The 17605-nt window shown below is 37.8% G+C and overlaps 1 long non-coding RNA gene across 1 annotated transcript in view; it reads right to left on the reverse strand.

The window, feature by feature from the left end:
* The window catches only part of LOC308064895, a 32579-nt gene extending 18158 nt beyond the window's left edge, over nucleotides 1-14421 (reverse strand). Inside the window, exon 1 of the long non-coding RNA XR_013928587.1 lies at nucleotides 1283-14421. This is a non-coding gene — a long non-coding RNA (uncharacterized lncRNA). The remainder of the gene's footprint in view (nucleotides 1-1282) is intronic.
* Nucleotides 14422-17605: the final 3184 nt, after the last annotated feature.

Consider the following 17605-nt stretch of genomic DNA (forward strand, 5'->3'; position numbering starts at 1 on the left):
TCTCTGCTTTGCTGTGCCTTTTCAGGAGTCAGAGAGAGACAGACCTGAACTTGGAAGCAAGATTTAGGGACATTTTATTGATACTGCTTTGTACTGAGTTGCCTTGATCGTCAATAATCAGGATCAAGCTTGTGTTCTCAGTTTGGTTTTGTTTTTTTCTTTTGCCTCCAGCTACAGCTCTAGGTGATTAAAGGTCACCCCGAGTTTTGTGGCACATCTGCCAGCAGGTGGAGATACCCTGAACATCCTCCAGTTGTTGTTTTCACTTTTCACTTCTAGGTAATTTTTGCTCCTGTTAAGTCTTTTATACAAACATTTTCTGACTTCAGTGGCACCACGGTTACTTCAGGGGAAAGGTTCCAGATTTTTAAAGGGGATTTCGAGTTTTCAGTACATAGCTGACATAGGAACCAAGGTCTGGTAACCCAGGCACTGAGGTTTTCAGGGGTTTTTTGCTTCCAAATAAGAATGTGAAAGAGAAATTCACTGGAATTTCACATGAAATTTCACTAGATGTAAAACAGTCACTGTCAATTAAACACTACTGTAGCAGTTAAAACAATATCCAAACCCAAACTCTGACATAGTGATTTGAAGTCTGCTGGGACTCATACCCTTAAACATGACCAGAATGCCACTTGTTGTTTCTGCTATTGGTAAGGGACTTTTGTGGCATTCCAGCCTTGCATGATGCCTGGCCTGTTCTTCACATAGTTCCTGACTCTTTTGTCTTGGATAAGGCAATGATACCTGAGGCAGCATGTATAAGCCCTTTAAGTTACGGGCTGTTTGTTTGTTGATGTCGGCATGCTGTATATGTCCACTTTCTATATAGCTGTTCAAAAATTTTTTCAGAATTGATCTGAGCTCTGATGGCCGATAGAGATCTGCTGTGGTCAATGGTCCATGTGGTATGGAGTTTTACCTTTTCAAATTGCTTTTGCAGTTGTTTTTAACTGTGCTGAGGCCTGCTCACTTGTAAGTCCTGGACATGGATAGCTAGCTCTTCTGCAGTATTGAGTAGTCTATTTACATGTAATTCCTCAGCTGCTTCTGCTGTTCATTATTCTTTGTGTTGAAGAAAAGTAAATATGTATGAGACAGTCTGCATGAGAAGTATAATTTAGTGTTTCACCTTCTCGATCTTTGCTCTAAATTTCCATATTCAGAAGGAGCACGGAAGGGAGGGTTGCAATGGTTAAACATTGCCAGGTAACATCATCCCCACTTGTTTCACCTTCTCCATCACTTTCTTTGTTTCCTTAGTGCTGGCTCTGCTCACCTGTTATTTGGCAGTCAGTTGTCTGAATTCTCCTGAAGTGTACTGTGGCTCATTATCTGAAGATAGCATGCCTTCAATTTCCTGATCACATTCCTTGCCAAATTATCTTCCCTGAAATAAAAGTAGCAATTGGTTGTGACTATCCTGTTATTAAAATAAACTGACCTGACTCACTCTCTGCTATAAGTTTGCCATATTTTTTGCACGCTTAACACTTAAGCATAGAGTCCACAGTCTTCTAATAGTACTTTTAGTACTAGCTTCTTGCAACCTGACAGCCCAGAGCATCAACTGCTTCTTGGAAGATAGCCAGCAAATTCTGTTTCGTGTATTGCTAGACTGTATTGGACATCTTTTTCAGAAACAGAAAGGGACTATGGTGCGCTGATAGACTCTTTTTCCAGTTCTTAGAAAATACTGGTGTTGTACCCTGAAAAGTGTACTCTACTAAGTGTATCTGCTTTCAGCAGTGGCTTATCAAAAAATTTATTCTCTTTTTAACATCACAGCACTAGAGTGCCAGCACATTTTGTAGTTTTGGAGGTGAACACAAGAGTGGCTTCTTCCAGCAAGCTTCCAACAAGTTCTTTGTACTTGTTGAACTTCATATACATCTTATACCCAAAGAAGCAAGTTACACGGTCACGTTGTTCGACTCCCAGATCAAAAACCTTTTCTAGCTAAGTTTATACAATTTCCTTTTATATTAAGACTGTATACCCAATATGATGCTGGATTTGCAGCATTACTCTTTCTGGGTTTCCTTTTGAAGCATCACAGCCTAGTTGTAGCTCCTCTGTTGCCTGAAGATACTCCTTGTTCTTTACTTCTTCAAATGGCAGCTCCTGAACTGATGGTCAGTACCCTGACACATCTTGTGTGTTAACTGTCTCAGGGTTCAGTTAAGGCCGAGTAGAAGACAATATTTACTATTTCATTACAGAGGTATATCTCCTACAAAAAACCTTCTTTATTTTACTAGAGTGTTGTAGAATTTCATAAAGTTTTTGATAAATAAGTAGACTAATCCCACAATCATGAAAAGCCTAGTGACTGGGGAACTTTTCTAAGAAAGTCTAGGTTCAAACCTGTATTCTACTTAAAATTGTGTCTCCTGCATTTCAGCTGGACATGGATCAGGGCCCTGCATGCACCTTCCACCCCAGCCTGCTCCTAGGGGTTTGGCTGTAGGTCCCAGGCCACCTCAAAGAGAGTGCAATGGGTCACCTTGGGGACAGCTGATGTGAAGAAAGCTACAACAAGCCTCAGCAATACCTGACCACCCCTTTATTTGGGATCTGCTTTTAAGATAAGGCTTTTTCCCTTGGCCTCCACCTGAGCTATCTGTCAGGGATCAGTGAAGGATGGATCTGCCTAAGTTTAGGGTGCTGGGAGCCCCACATGATGTCAAGACAGGTAGAGGCTGGGTCCTCTCTAGCAAGAGCCTCATCTCACCATATGAGAACCAGGAAAGCCTGGCAGGTTTGGTTAAAGCCCATGTTTCTAAGGAAAGCTGGTACTGCAATGAACTGGCATTTTCTAACAAAAAATAGTTTTGTTGAACAATTACTATTCACAGACTTTTGATAGATCTGAATCTGGCATGACAACTAGCTGTCATCAGACTTTAACGGACTCCCACAACATCCTTTGATGTGGGCATATCTTTAAAAACGCTGTTTATTTGAGAATAGCTTTATCCAGTAAACATCTGACATAAGGGACATTAATTTTTGACAGCTTCAGTTTGTCTGTATTCCACGTAATGATCAAGTCTCAAACACTCAGCTAGGAGTTGTCACAAATTAACATCTTTGCATCCTTGGTCCTGGACTAATTCTTCCGTGGCTTTGGTCAGAGCTACTACACAAGAAATAAAGGTTTTCACTCCTTAAAGTTAGGTACTTGTACTCTGTTAACACTTCACTTTTACAGCTTACCTTTCAGTGGCTAGTTGTTCAAATCCTACTTTCAAATTCGCACAAACTTTCATGTCAACTGAAAAATTTTCTTGTCCTTTCTAAGGTGGGCTGATTTCAGAAGATGGGATTTTGTGTGAGTTACATGGGGATTTTTTTTGCACAAGCTCCTCCAGGGTAAAAGGGTGGGAGTGCTAATTTAACGCCACTCTGCCTCCCTGACAAAAGTCTTTACTTGTTAGAGTACTGCATGGGGCCTGCCGTTCATGTTCTCCTTTTTGTCATGCATTGTTGCTAAAGGTTTATATTTTGCTCCTAATTGTTGTACTAAACTCTAAAGACAATCTATTGCTTTTTAAATCTCTTGACAGTCTACATGCACTCACCTCACCCCCAATAACTAGTCTGAGATTTTTATTGTAAAACATCAGTATTTGTTACATACTTTCCCAGTCTAAACCGGTTATTAGCATTGCTAGGATTACATTACATCTTTCTCCACAATCCAGCCCAAATAAAATATTTCAACTGTATACATTAAACTATTGCAGAGTTATAAATATGACCAATGAAAAGCTGTCAGCCTCTTAAGCACAAGTATATTCAGAGTCTATCTGTTCAGCTTATGGAATGTTTTTTTCTTCAATGCAGACATAAAATCTTCATGTGCAAAAGTAAGGCAGCTACAGAACTGCCACTGAAGATAATGCCATTTTCTAGTTCATGTATACTACTGTTAGTAACTTTCATTCAGTTCTTAGGGTGGAATTTTGTCCTCGAGTCTGAACAGTTTCTCTCTTCTTATTAAGTGGAACTATTTTCCTCTGGTTAAACCTATTTCTGAGGTTAAAACATCCTTCTGGTTAAATTTCTGAAAATAAAATATTTTTTCACATTCCCAAATTATAGGTTAGTGGTAGATTACTTAGTTCAATAACATAAAAAACTGTTTCATCTTCTATTTCTCATCTTAAAATCAGATTGTTTAATTAAAAAAAATTAAAATCCTTCCTGCTCTAAAGCAAAGTAATCAAAACAGATTTATCAGTTGTTACAGTGTTTCTGATACTGTTATCTGTCCTACCTTTTCACTGACCACTTTTATAAGATAAAATGAAAAAATTCCCTCCATTTTTCCAGGGTTATAGTTCATGTTGAGGTCTGAAATGCTTATACAAGCCTAGAAAATAAATCCTAACACACATCCACTTGCACTACTTCTACACCCACGCTTCCCTGTTAAGTGGTCTCTTGTGCTCTGATGCTAGTCTCACCAGACTGCCTATTAGCACCATATTTTATGCTAAGTAAATAATATGGATAGACTCCAGTAAGTAGAATAATGGTGGAGAGTGTTAACTCACCAATATAAGCATTGCAGCTGTCACTGCTTTTCCAGTTTTGGGAATTCAGACAGATTCATTGGCTCTTCTTCCAAACATTTAATCTATAACCCCTTTTTCCAAGTTATTTCAAGTATGAAGACCTTCCTTGGGAAGCTAATTTAAAACAAAAAAAGAAAAAGAAAAAAGAAAAATAAGGGGGAAGGCACTGGAAAAATGCATTCTGTATGACATTTCATAATGTCCTGCATAAACACACACCAGTTCCCTTAGGAAAAGTGGGAGTGAGGATAAAGTGGAAGAAAAATAAGGATTCTGTAAATAAATGTTTTAATACAATATACACCTGATATTACTTCCAGGAGACAGTACCAATCTTAAAGTGTCTCCAAATTTCCAGTATTATTTGGTTCATCTTTTGCTTAATAGAACGTTCTGTGAGCTATCACATTTTTTGGTCACTTAGGGAACAATTAAAGCTAAGTTACAATGGAATGAAGTGCTGGGTCATAAGATTAATGAATACAGTGGTGACATAACTTATTTACTGATGACTCACGACATACCACATTGCTAATACATAATAAAGCCTTCATTAGGAAACATCAATACTACACAGAATTTCACAGTATTAACACTTCCATCCTGTGAGAAGAGAATAAATAATTTGTATTATATTGTAAATACAGGTTTATCAACTGTAATTCACAGTGTTTTGTCTTCCTTCCTTCACAGTATTATACACAATAGCTCATATGTCTGGCTAAGGATCATGATTAAGATACAGAAGAAGCAAATGAAAAGCTATACCTGCTCTTTCAGGCACTGACTTGGCATTACATGTTTATTAAAACAGCCTTTAAGTTGTGAAAATTCAAAACTAGTGCCATCTGTAATATTATTTAAAAAAAAAAGTCTCCACACAATTTTCCAAGACGAGCTGTATAGTGCTTCAGAGTTGTTTTTAATGTTACTGGATGTGTTTGCTTTCTAATAATTAGATGTCATCAATAATAAGAAAAAAAAGGTAAGTGTATCCACAGACATAGTTTCAGGACTTACACTGATCACCAGCTGGAATCACGAAGAAATTTATCCCTATAGTGTATTATTGCAAAATCAAGTACATAATGTAGGCTTTATTACCTCCTTCAAATCTTTTAGCACTGACCTCTGGTAGAGATAGGGTCAACGGGATAGACCTACTGGCCTCTTCTGCTATAGCAGTTGTGTGCATCTACTTATAGAACGAGTTATGGGGTGTAAAAGTACCATCTCTAGCAAAATAGCCATCACCATGTCCTCTAATGCAGGTTTGCTAGTGGTGCAGAACCCATTGACCAGGTTTTCCTCTTGTGCATCCCCTATGTTATTTCCATCAGTTCAGAGAAAATACAACAATATTCACCTGGTATTCCATCATGCTTCTAAACCTGTGGGTAATTGCTATCAGATAAGCTTAGAGGGTGTGGCCTTCCAACTTTGTTTTCTATTTTGGCATATTTTTTACATTTTAAATGAATGTTGAAGGAAGGGTGGAACTGATAGGACCCAGGTGTCAGGTGTCTTACATAAACGCACCTGTTTATAGAAGAAATCCCAAAACACAGTATTATATTCAGATTAAAATCAGTCTCTGGAGCACAGAACTCCTCTTATAAGAAAGAGCCAAAGACTTTCTGCAGCTTGCATGTGTTCACATTCACAAAGGATTTTCTAATACATAAGCTGTGGTTCAGAGTCTCTATTTACACATGAATTGAATTTATAATACAGAGGATTCAGAAGCAGATTGCAAAGTTTGGCCATTTCTATGAGGTCAAAACCCAATGATGCTTAGATCAGTATAGAACTCCCAGAAGCTTTGCTATGTAATAAGTAACTAGCACCTATATGTTAGGGGTTTATCTGAATGGTGCAATACACCACCGTGTAAAAATCTCGGAGCTAGATAAGGTTCTAGGAGATACAAAGTACTATTGTGGTGTGACTTTGCAAGGGCTAATTAACCCAGGCTATGCTATACTGATATCCAAACTAGTGTATTCAAACCTTGCCTGTCATCTACAAACATGAGGAATATGGCCTAGGACTATGTGTTCTGTCACAACGTAAGGTGACATTCCTTATGTCAGAAGATAGGCTATTGCCATTTAGAAGATAACTTTGTTCTATACATGGAATTAATTTTTCTATTTTTTTTTTTTTTTTTTTTTGCCTACAAGTTTTACAAGTTTAAACAGATTTAAATATTTTTTGAGGAAGCTTTGCTATCATTGTTGTGTTGGATTTTTTTGTCTTGTGTCTTTTTTATGTGAAATAGGTTATAAAGCAATGTGAGAAAAGGTTATTGCTCTGCTCTGAGGGTTTTACAAATTCCATTCTGATGTTCTGTAACTGGAAGAAGCTTTAATTACCTCTGGTCTTGAAGGTCCTGTGTGTGGTCTTATTCTGACTTCCCTTGAAATCATAGAACTCACTGCCCCAGGTAGTTTATACTTCAGAGTAAGGGATGCTTTAGTTTATATTGCTACAGAGGAGCACAATGTGAAATTTTAGTGGGATCTAATCACTGTCTCCCTTTTCTTTCTTGGGCATAGCACCAGTTTCAGGGAAAGGAGAGGTGACAGAAGTAAATGCAAATTCAGATGGAAGATAGAGTAGTCATCAATCAAGTAATATCTGCAGTTATCTCCTAAGGTTAAAACTGGTGTGGTTCTGTTATATCTCATTTCAGTAAGGCCTGGCATAAAAAGGGGCTAAAAAGAGCCTGGAAGACATGAAAGGGAGAGAGATTTAATCAGACTGACTGACAAAGTTAATATATATTCTCTATGAAAGAGGAATCTCCAGGGTCATGGTTTCAGTGTTGAACAAGAACTCCAGAAAGTTTAGAGAGCTGGATTGAGTCAGAATTGATCTTTCTCTGTTTACTACATTCCCCAGGTGAAAAGCTAATGAACCAAGGCTAAAGCATAAAAAAGGGATAGGTTACTTGGAGGGCTGTGATAAAAATATCGTCCCGGTAGAGCAGGGATGAACTTTCATTCCTCAGAGCAGGTATCTCACTAACCACTGAAAGGAGGAAGGAAAAATTTTCTGACAAAGGTGGGCATGCTCTGTGGTGATATGCTTTTCCAACTAGGAAATACATGACAATCTCAACAGTGTAAGCACATATGTACACCTCTTTGCCTGTAGACAAGCAGAAATTCGACTGCAACCTTTTGACAGGTTCATGTAGCCTGAGGTAAAGGTTTTAGTATCAGAATTACAGTTTCTAAGGACAAATGCCATAATTCAGAAGCCTGGGCTGTTAATTAGGACTGAAAGTGAGAGATTTGGGGCTCCAAGGCTCACTAGCCCTGTGAAATCTACCTCACTAGTATGATATAATGCTTTCCTCCCATCACTGTCTCTTCTCACCTGCTCCTGACAAAGACACTGCATGAAAAGACATGTGGTCATTGGTCCCAGCATTTCATGTTTCCTCTTCTCAGTACCAAGCAGGGAACAAAGCTTGGATCCTGTTTTGCATCCTGTTTATGAAGCCAGTTAATGGAAAGAAAATGGAACAAAAGAAGAAAAAAGAAACAGCAAAGAAAATGGAACAAAACCAGCTGACTTCTTTTACTGTCCTACCCTTTCATCACAAAACGTCCAGAGCAACATTTTCTCTCAGACTTTTTTGGATCTAGGAAGAGTGAAAAAATCAGTGCTGTTTGATCAAACCTGAAGGGGTCATTTTGGATGCTGGAGATAAGCACTGAAAAAGGTGCTGATGAGGGATGGCCAAGATTTTTCCTAGTTTCATTTTTCTTCTAAAGAATTTTGCTAGGAATTGAACACTTTGTTGGAAAAAAATTCTCATAAGCAGAGTCAAAACTAGAGAATGAGAACAGCACAAACTCTGCCCCAGCTCATGTTGAATTATACTAGTAGATTAAGTGATTAGAAAGAGACACAGGATACATAGCCTGGTGGTTAAGACACTCATGCATGATATTAAACTCAGTATACCTTACCCTCATATTGCTGAGATTTTAGTGCAGAGTATTGAGATTTTGCTGTGGTCTGTCTCTCTTACATTTTTTCTGGAAAACTTTAACAGATTCACTTCCATACTTGGGCTAAACTGAAAACTATTTCTTCTCCTCAAAATCATGCTATGGATTAAGAAATTGATTCCCTTTGAATTTTGGTGCCTTTGAATTTAGAAAAAAGTGCAGTGCTACCATTTTACCTCAAACAATGACAGGAGAGGGCAATTAAAGTAAATCTTAGGTATTTCTTATGTGGCCTCTGGTATTCATATTCCTTTGACTTGTCACTGGCTAGTGTCCACTAAAAATAGCTTTAGGATACCTATAAAAATTTCAGGGATTGAATACATGAAAAACTATGAAGCTTCTCAGAACAGGCTAGAAGAACAAAAAGAAACCAGGTTCTAATGCTGATATCTATGTCTATATGAAATGCATCTGATCATCAGTGTGAAGCTGTATTTTCTTAAAACAAGAAGACAGGCAGGCAAGAGATTACAGTGGGTCAAGCAGAAGTTCTGCATTGAAGACTGGCAGAGGAGTTAAGAGATAATGGTGTGTTCCTTTATTCTTATATTTCTTTTTGTTGTTTGTGGAGGAAAAAAACACATTTCTTTTTTTATAATGTCAAAGGACACATTCAGGGAACAGTCAAACACTTGAAAGCTGGTGAAGCGTGAAGCAATTATTGCTATTTGTCACCTTCAGATTTAGTCAACAGGAGGGTAAGAATTTTGGGCACCATAGTTTGTCAATTAGAAGCCCAGTCTAGGAATTCAGCAGTACATTGGAAGATGTCATCAAACATTAAATCTGCCAGTGCTCCGAGCTCTCAGATTGCAGAGCAATGGCAAAACCAGTCAGCTAAAGCCAGCCACAAACTTCAGACTTTCATGGTCTTTGATGGAAAGCAGATAAAAGCTAGACCCACAGAAAACATTTTGCCCTCAGAGAAGACCACACAGGTCTCCCATCCATTGATTTTTCTTCATTTCATTTTATTTTATTTTTTCACTTCAGTAAAATTGATTTCAGCAAAATGACCCACAAAGGCTTACAATGGAAACTTTACCTGCCAATAGATATATCTAACCATGCAAAAGACATGCAACACACAGCATAATCTCAGGATACTGGCCTTTTTTAGGCTAACCAACCATAATTTTTTAAAATAATTTTTAAGCCTGTATTGTGACAGTTTGCTTTATGATGTCATGCCTGGGCAATTACAGAGCCATAATTGCATAGCTATGACTCATTGCAAACCAATCAGTGCAGTCAGTTTCCTAATGCTATTTTCTATTATAACATTGTTATTGTAAAGGCAGGAATTCTTTAATCATCAAATTGAATGACTGCCAAGAGTTCATTTTATTGACCATTAAACATGCTTCTGTTTAGAAGAAATGCTACAACATCACTGTTTCCAATAGTGGATTTTTTCCGCAGTGGTTTTTCATAGACCAATCTACAACCAAATAATAGGTCAAAAAAATGTTTATCACGGGCAAATTTACAGGACAAATGTAGTCTCCAGTAAAGCTTAATTTTTTTTAAGAAGTATTATGTCAGACCCCATGCAAGAAAACAAGAAAATGCGTATTTTCATTGATAAAAACTACAAATTCTCAAAGATGACTGTTCCAAAAAGAAAAAAGAATACCTGCTCCTGAATACCACCACTGCATGTCTTTTGATGTTTGGCACCTTTTGGCAATTCAAATGTAATTTTCAGTAAGGCCACAGTTTTAGAAAATTGAATGGAAACGGGTAAATCCACTGTTGAATTGTGGGAACATTTTTTAATGACAATATTACAGTTTCCTCTCACTGTCAAAGGATTCCACAGGAGGAAAACCATGATGTGGTTTTATACAGAGAATAATTTTCCACCTGCCGGAAACAGGTATTCTGTTGGCAGATACTTCAATGATATGATAATTGAGATGAAATAAAAATATATAGATAACCATACTCATTTTAGTTGCAGAACGGTGGGTTGGTTCCCAATTTTTTGAAAACCTGTACAAAATCTTATGCCAGTACCTAAACATTTCTATAGCTGCAACTTCTGAGAGCGTTTGCAGCCCCATTCAGCAAAAAATTGCCCTATTTACAAAAATATGTTCTGTTTGGATAGTAAGACCATGAAAAAAACATGAAATAATATTACCTTTTATCTTTAAACACACAGCAAGTCTAGAGTCTATAGGAATAATCTCACTGCATTGACCTATCAGTACTAACTAATGATTTCCTACTGTTTTCTTTTTTTCTTGTTCAGTTTACCAAGAAATGTGTGCAGAGTAAAACTAAAATAAAGCCTTTTCTAAGGCAGTAAAAAAATTGAATACTCCTTTGCAATTCCATAAACATCAGTAGAATCATTATGATATTTGTCACTAAATAACCAATTCAATCAATGATAAAGAAAGGGGAAACAGTGCAGTCTAGTAATGTACTTTAAAAAAGGATGTGCTTATACAACAAAACAAATCTGATTACGTGAGTCTGTAAATAAGCAGAGGTTTCATTCTCTACCACTTAGCAAGCTGAGATATCCTTTTAACTGTCATGAAAAGTAAAATAGGTATTATTAACAATAAGGAAACACAAGAGGTACCAAGAAAAAAGAAAACAAAATTTTCATGCTGGAAAAGAAGGGAGAGACTGTGTCTGTGGCATAGATGTACTGACAAATACATCTACAATTTAGCACAGGTATGTCACATGATGACAAACTAAGAAACAAGTCCAGAATTTTCCAGTGAGTAAACCAGTCTTTTGGAATGAAAGTATCAAAAGACACACCAACTTGACCAGTTCATGTTGTAGGTTAGGTGCTACCTGATAAAAGAACCAGTATTTATGGACCAACAGTTCACTGCTGAAATCAGATGATGCTTAAAGTGTTGTTTGGGGTTTTTTTGATTGCTCTTCAGTGAGGGAAGCAGGGCACAGAAACCTCCATGGAACAGTCCCTGGTGCTCTAGACCATTTTTCTTTCTTATTTGCCCTATCCAGGAAGGCATAGAGAGAATAATGTTTTGGATCTCACTGGATAAGCCAGTACTGTCCTCTAAAACATCTTGAAGTTATACTCAAAGCCAAAATCAATGTTTAGAAATGAACCCAAAAGTATTCAGCTGACTTTCCTATCTGAGCACACCCAGTGCCTTAGTATCCCAGTGATCTGTATCCTAGTAGACAACTGTCAGTAGACTGCCTGAATGTAGATGTAGGGCTTGGGCTTCACTATTAGTTGTAGGCTGTGCTAGGTTACCCAGAGCATTTGAAGAATCCATTCATGCCAGTTCAATTGGATTTTGATATATGACATCTAATTTCCTGTAATTTCAACTATGTGAATTTGGGAAAACACACTTCTGGATAAAGATGTATCTAAAAGCAATTATGTCACATCAGAGGCTGTGCCACATGTGTCCAGGGTGCATCACTGACTTAGGACTAATAAAACTTTCTCTCTATCCCTTTTGAAATGCTGATGTGACCATGTTCTCACCTTGCCTTGTAAGCCTACAGGCAGCTGTCAGTTACACACAAAGAAAACTGCGGATATCCACCGAAACATGCAAACCAAAATTTTCTCAAATGCACAAAGAGTATTGTCACACTAGTGAGTGGAGCAGAAGCTGAATGAGCAGCATGGACAATCATTACATGCCTTCTTGCAGCATTTGTCAGTGCTAACCTTTCATGAAAGACCCCAATAAGGGAACTGGGTATCTCCAATATTCCTCAGAAGAAGGTTTCTTTCTTGGCACAGAAACAATCTGAGAAATAAAATACGGCAGTGAGACAAGAGTTTGTGAGGGACTTGTCTTAAAGAATGAACTAATCCTTGCTCTGCTGAAAGAATTGAATAAGGATGTTGTTTAGTTCTTTTCTAGCTGCTATTGTAATTACAACAGTCTGTCTAAAGGTTGTATTATAAGTGATAGTTGAGCAGAAGGAAAGAGAATGACAGCCTAGTGATGGACAGTCCAGTACTGAGGCAAAATTAAGTGGATGAGGGACAACAGGTCAGAGATGTCAGCATCCAAGCAACCCCAGCCATAGAAATTGAAGCACAACAAATTTTAGCAGAAAGGTTACCTTTTTTCTTAAAAGACAAAAGGTTACCTTAAAAGATATTCTTTTAGCTTATCTTTTAACTTTAGCAGTCCTCAGAAAAGAAAATAGCCACGACTACTGTCAAGGAGCCTGAGTACACCCATGGGCACCCATGCTCTAACCAGCACTGCCAGGACTCCCAGCCAGGCTCTCTCAGCCCTTGACATAAGGGACTTCTTTGAGGATCAGATCAGAGCACCCACACCTGTCCTGAGACGTATTCCCTGCCGTTCTTGACTTGCTCCTTGGCCTTCCAGCCTGATCCTGGACCAGACTTGTCACCTATCATTTGTTTGATGATCACAGGATTGTAGATGGACCCTGTCCCTGCCTCCATCTTGGCTTGGGTCCTGTAGGCAGGGTCCCTGCCAGCTTTGGAGGTCATCCCCAGCTCCCTGCCCAGGCCTCCTCATGGGGCTGCCTCACTCCACTGCTCCCAGTAACTGCTGAGGCAGGAGAGTGAGTCCCATCTTTTTTTCCTCTCCCACTGAAAAATCCCTTGCTGCAGCAGCTTTGTGCATGTGTACGCTACAGCAGGTACATGACAGAACATGTTTGTGCATAAAATACTGTCTGCTGGAGTTTGTGGTGGACAACGGCCAGAGGAAACAAGAACTGCATCTGAAAACAATGACGGAGTATGCATGAGGACCTTGGGACATCATGAATGCAGCACAGAAAACTTCAGACCTTGAAGACAGCGCCTGACACAAAAGAAGGAAGCAAGCAGTTAGTAGGTGCTTCTAAAAGAAGGAAAAGGTAATGGGATATAGGAGAAACTGCCCTAAAATCAGAACAAACCTGATTTTATAGATCAGCACATTCAACAAAACAACCACACACACACGATTAATGGGGCCAGAAGGAAGACTGCAGAGCAACACTCCAGACTGACTCCAACAGCAGGAAAAAGCTGGGCCACAAGGCCAAAGACTGTATGTTTAACATCAACAGGTCCATCCACAGAGCAAATCCAGGAGGGAAAGTTATGAAAACTATATGCATACATGCAAACAGGGGTCTGAAAAAGATGCAGAACTACACTAGTCAAATGTCAAAATGGGTAAATATTGTCATCCTGTTCCCACCAGGACTAATTAAAGCTGCCAATATCAAACAAGACAAAACGCTTCCTACAATATTTAAGTCCCTTGGAAAGACAGATTCCAACACCTGTCGTCCTGCCAGAGTGGCTGGTTACCCTTTCAACAAATGTCATCCAACCATCACATGACGCGCCTGAGTATATGAGGTGTGGTTATCTTTATTTACTTCACCTAGACCTTTTATTAATATTTTTCTTTTGCTTTAAGATCCTGTATGAACTTAAAATTATGTACTGTATTTTGGACATACAGGAAAATATTTTGGGAAGTTGTTATCCTCACTTTGAATTCACAGATATCTAATGATAAATGGGTAGTATCTAGGGACTCATCAACAAAGTGTATAATGAACCAAAACACAAGTCTACAGAAATGCCACCTCCAACACAGTACCCCAGAGGACCTACAGTGTAGCAGGTTTCCTGTTACAGGAATTGCACGGTCTATTTTCAAAAGCTTGCAGTGGAAGGATAGAGGAAAAGATTCTGTTAGTGACCAGTAACAAACAGAAAAAGCTCTGTATCAGCTGGAAATTAACCTGAAATTTTGCAGGAGTTTGTGACAACATTACCAGAAAATAAATAAGGCGCTTCTATTCCTCACTGAAATTTTTCTAATCTCTAGCTATAAAGTCTTAAAAGTTAATAAAAATTTGCATCGTAATATAGGAGATCCACAATTACTAAGTTGTTAATTTAGTTATCCTAATTACAGGCAACCACTTCAAGACATAGTCTTATGATTTTTAATAAAAACCTACAGGCTGTTTAAAAAAATACTGCAGACCTTCATCTGGTCACAGTTGCATAGTTATGTAAACACAAATGGGTACATAAAGCTGCACACAAGCTGGAAGAGTCAATATCCAGACTTTTGACTTTAACATGAAAATACCGTTTAACATATATTTTAGGATAGGCAAGAATCAAATGATAAATGTAGGCTTTTTGAATGCCTGCAAAGCAATGTTTAGAAAGCCAGTGAGTCCTGCTCTTTCACACCCACAAAGTGTCATGCTGGACTCTCTCTTTGCAAGTAATGTCAGCTGTTGCCATCTCATTCCTCCTCTGCAGCTTCCTCACGGATTCTGTGGCAAGATTTGAGAAAAGTTTCTCTTCTGTGTTATCCCATTATGAAGTTTTGGACTTCACCAATCACCCAAAGGCTGTTTTCTCCCTAAGCCACTATTATGCAGCCAGGAGAGCCTGATGGGGTGTTTCTCAGCAGGGTAAGCGGTATCTCTGCCTGCCTGAAAAGCGACCATTAAAAATGGCCTTTATGCCTGTGCCTGCTGTTTGTGTCTGGTAATCAGAAGTCATTAGTGATGGCTATGTTAGGAAGTTGCAAAAGAACCAACACCCTCCTATTTGATGTCTTAAAGATCTGCACTGATCTTTACTCATATTAATTAAAACACATTTTACTTACAATTAAAACACTGCTTAACAAGTACATTTTATACCAAACACACCCGACTAGCTAAAATGGTAAACAGTGTTTATTAACAACACTACCTAAGCTGGTCTTTGGGAAAACAAGTGCACTTTTGGAAGCCTTCTGATTTATACATACCTATCGTAACAACTTTCTTCTAGCCTCCTTTCTACTTATACCCTGTCTATGCTCAGTCTGACACATCATTTCATGGAAATGGAAAAATGGGGGGGGAGGAATGCTTTACTATCAACTGTTACCAAAGGGCCAATAAGACAGTCAAGAATTAGTAGGGAAGGTATTAACAATGACTTCTTTTCCTATACTGTCTCTGCTTCTACTGAACTTCATCAGCTCCTCTTCCCCTCCTCAAAAGTCCTTTGTAGCTCATTGTCAGATTTCAGAACAGAGCTCAAACTCATTGTAATGTTTTTAATGATGTTCACTATTTACTTAGATAATCTCAGATCAGTACAGCCAGCTTAAGTCAGGGAGATGCATTTTGCATTATCCCTGTTTCCCAATACTCTGCTTTTCCAAGCAACCAACCTCAGTCCTTTTTTCTAAACTTTTTCAGGTAGCTGAGGAGCTTGAACATTCTTTTTGCCATCCCGAGGAAGTGTCTAATGACCTCTGGGTTAGACAAATCAGAAGGGAAAAAAATGAAAAACTCTGTGTGACAGCTAAGATCTGAAGCCTTAAGTCTATAAAACAATTAATCAAATAGAATTGTCCAGTCCTGTTACATAAATAAACCTCTGTCATCCTGAGTGTCTTTTAAAGTTTTGGATAATCACACATTTCTCCATTGTATAGATGAAGGTACAAAGTTTGATTTAATGATTTCTTCTCCTCTTACTGAGACAGGAGCAAAACTAGGAAAAAACACCAAAGTTCCCTTGCATTTCAATTATTTCAGCCTATTAAGTAAAACTCAGACAATTTACCTTTTAAAGTATTAGTATATGTAACAGAGTTTTTGACACAGATTTTTACTATATTCATTATGGCTTATAGAGTAGTAATATATTTGCAGACCTCCTTTTCATCACCATTATTTTAAAAAAGCTCAGTAAACTGGCATATCATCTTCAAAGTCCCAAGAAAAATTAATGTAGCAACTCACATCATATTAAAAATGCTTTAAAAAACAGAGCATGTATACATATGCATTAGGAAAAATTACAATGAAACATGGCAGGGGAAGAGAAATACGAACTTGAGAGGCCGCTATTATGTTCTTTGCAGAGTAGATCAATGTATTTTTGATGCAAACACAATGTTTAGTTATAAAGGCATAAGTCCTGCAATTGACTTTGCATGGACAGATTCAGCTGCCCTCCTGAAGCATCATTGACTTCAATTGACTTCCACGTGGAGTCAGTTGCAGAATCAGAGACTCTGGTAATGACCACACTATAAGGGCCTGAGTCCTGTCCATTAAACTCAGTATGAGATTTTTTTCAGTTGACTTAGTGGATTTCGAACCTGTGTCTAAATGCAGATAGATAAGAAAGCATATGTACTTTGAATGCATTTCTGAATTAAAATACTTGCTTTCAGCCCCTGTATATAAATGTTAAACTCAGCAGCATACATCCTTTAAAAATTCTTTCATCTCTGTTATTGGAAAGAAAATAAAAAGGAATGCAAAGAAAGCTTACATCCTAACTGCTTGAATTAACCTAAAAAAGAGGTAGGGTTTTAGTTTTCCTGAATTTTCACACCATTAAAGGTCTGCTACTGTGGTTATGTGCAATGCATTTCATCTTACAAAGGTCCACTCATTTTCATTGATAGTTTACTACTATCACACTGTACATTTACAGTATAGCTCAATGTTAATTAAAGTCAGTCTGCAACTTAAACTATTATAAGCTCTCTTTTGGATTTAAATGTTTCACCACTGAACAGTTACAATTAAATGCAATTAAATTTTCTGTTTACATAGGCTACATTTCTTGACACTATCATTTTTATGGCTTTACAGTGGGAGGGAAAAATTCACCGTAGTTCCCAAATTTCCTTGCATATGAAATTGAAATACATATTTCGCAGTAAGAAACACTGATGACAATGCTTTTTTTAATAAGAGCCAAAAGTCTTTCTCTGCATTTCTTATCTTGCAGGCACTGAGATCAGCTCTCAGTGAACCTGGGTGTCATGAAAAGAATTACCTATTTCCAAAGCTTGTTAACACTAATTCTTTCCTTTAAGTAAGCAAAACAGATTTTTAAAAGCTAAGAACTATAACAGAATAAAAAAACGTTTGGTAAATATTTTTGTTTCTTGTATTATTCCAAATTATTTTTTCCTTTTTTTGTTTGTAGATTGCCTAATTTTT

Source organism: Falco punctatus (genome assembly GCF_963210335.1).
Source record: "Falco punctatus genome assembly, chromosome: 5".
Lineage (NCBI taxonomy): Eukaryota > Metazoa > Chordata > Aves > Falconiformes > Falconidae > Falco > Falco punctatus.